The sequence below is a fragment of the Schistocerca cancellata genome, unplaced genomic scaffold, assembly GCF_023864275.1.
Source record: "Schistocerca cancellata isolate TAMUIC-IGC-003103 unplaced genomic scaffold, iqSchCanc2.1 HiC_scaffold_681, whole genome shotgun sequence".
In the NCBI taxonomy this organism is placed as follows: Eukaryota; Metazoa; Arthropoda; class Insecta; order Orthoptera; family Acrididae; genus Schistocerca; species Schistocerca cancellata.
The window spans coordinates 1-2,500 of record NW_026046692.1 but is presented as its reverse complement, the minus strand read 5'-3'; positions in this window follow the sequence as shown (position 1 = coordinate 2,500).

Genomic DNA, 2,500 nt, shown 5'->3' with positions numbered 1-2,500 from the left:
AGTACCCATTTTCCGACGCCACCCACAAAGCCTGCATCATCTGTCCACCACAGGAACCCGAACGCCAGTGCCTGCGTCGCACGAAGTAGTCAACCGACAATCACTCCACCCGCACCCGCACGTGCCCCACCCCAACCGCCGAAATCGCAACTCCAGCGGATGAACGGCGGACTCTTCCCGCACTCGTACGTTGCAATCCACCCCTATATCTTGCGTTTCACGAAGAGTTATATCCAATATGCCAAATTCCCGCTGTCCCTATACATGCTGTAAGTCTGTGCACACAATATGAACCACACCTCAGCGAGACACTCTATCACACATTACTCTCTGCCTGTAACAGACACAGATACAATATGTAAGCACCAGCATGGACCAACGTCCGGTGCATCCTCTCCGCCACAGTACACCATCCACACTATGATAACCACACCAGGGGGTCCAATTCTAAAATAGAATATCCCACCCGTCGACATCCACAATTGCTCAGATAAGCCACCAACACCCACACATGTCCTACACAGGGGTGCACCCAACACCACCTCACTGCCTCCTGTTACGGCACAGAAACAATGGCAGGAATGAATCACACAGGTCTGCCGCTCCCTTGCCGCAACCACAGACCGCGGCGCGCCTCCAGTCACGAGCGAAAAGCGCATAAGCGCATCCTGACGAGACATAACTGCTGTGACATACTGACGCTGCCTCCGACATTCACTTACAATGATCACTACCAACGAACCTCGGCCCCCCCCCCCCCCAACACACGCTCTTACCACGTTGTGTACTGTAATCCAACCCATTTCGCACCTTAACCTAACCCATTTTGCACCTTAACCTAACCAAATTCGTAACGCAATTTGTACCGCAATGTAACGCAATTTGTACCGCAATGTAACGCAATTTGTGCTTAACCTAACCCACGTTGTGCCTTAACCCTAACCCACGTTGTGCCTTAACCTAACCCACGTTGTGCCTTAACCTAACCCACGTTGTGCCTTAACCTAACCCACGTTGTGCCTTAACCTAACCCACGTTGTGCCTTAACCTAACCCCACGTTGTGCCTTAACCTAACCCACGTTGTGCCTTAACCTAACCCACGTTGTGCCTTAACCTAACCCAAGTTGTGCCTTAACCTAACCCAAGTTGTGCCTTAACCTAACCCAAGTTGTGCCTTAACCTAACCCAAGTTGTGCCTTAACCTAACCCAAGTTGTGCCTTAACCTAACCCACGTGTGCCTTAACCTAACCCACGTTGTGCCTTAACCTAACCCAAGTTGTGCCTTAACCTAACCCAAGTTGTGCCTTAACCTAACCCAAGTTGTGCCTTAACCTAACCCAAGTTGTGCCTTAACCTAACCCAAGTTGTGCCTTAACCTAACCCCAAGTTGTGCCTTAACCTAACCCAAGTTGTGCCTTAACCTAACCCAAGTTGTGCCTTAACCTAACCCAAGTTGTGCCTTAACCTAACCCAAGTTGTGCCTTAACCTAACCCAAGTTGTGCCTTAACCTAACCCAAGTTGTGCCTTAACCTAACCCAAGTTGTGCCTTAACCTAACCCAAGTTGTGCCTTAACCTAACCCAAGTTGTGCCTTAACCTAACCCAAGTTGTGCCTTAACCTAACCCAAGTTGTGCCTTAACCTAACCCAAGTTGTGCCTTAACCTAACCCAAGTTGTGCCTTAACCTAACCCAAGTTGTGCCTTAACCTAACCCAAGTTGTGCCTTAACCTAACCCAAGTTGTGCCTTAACCTAACCCACGTTGTGCCTTAACCTAACCCAAGTTGTGCCTTAACCTAACCCACGTTGTGCCTTAACCTAACCCACGTTGTGCCTTAACCTAACCCACGTTGTGCCTTAACCTAACCCACGTTGTGCCTTAACCTAACCCACGTTGTGCCTTAACCTAACCCACGTTGTGCCTTAACCTAACCCACGTTGTGCCTTAACCTAACCCACGTTGTGCCTTAACCTAACCCACGTTGTGCCTTAACCTAACCCACAGTTGTGCCTTAACCTAACCCAAGTTGTGCCTTAACCTAACCCAAGTTGTGCCTTAACCTAACCCAAGTTGTGCCTTAACCTAACCCAAGTTGTGCCTTAACCTAACCCAAGTTGTGCCTTAACCTAACCCAAGTTGTGCCTTAACCTAACCCAAGTTGTGCCTTAACCTAACCCAAGTTGTGCCTTAACCTAACCCAAGTTGTGCCTTAACCTAACCCAAGTTGTGCCTTAACCTAACCCAAGTGTGTGCCTTAACCTAACCCAAGTTGTGCCTTAACCTAACCCAAGTTGTGCCTTAACCTAACCCAAGTTGTGCCTTAACCTACCCAAGTTGTGCCTTAACCTAACCCAAGTTTGTGCCTTAACCTGGCTCTGTAATTGGCATATGACACGTTACATTAATCCAGTGTTGTCTAACCACAACCCTCTGAATATAGTTCGCTACTCGCACCCGCCCACCCTCTTGTGTATCGTTTCATGTTCAACACTTCGCAA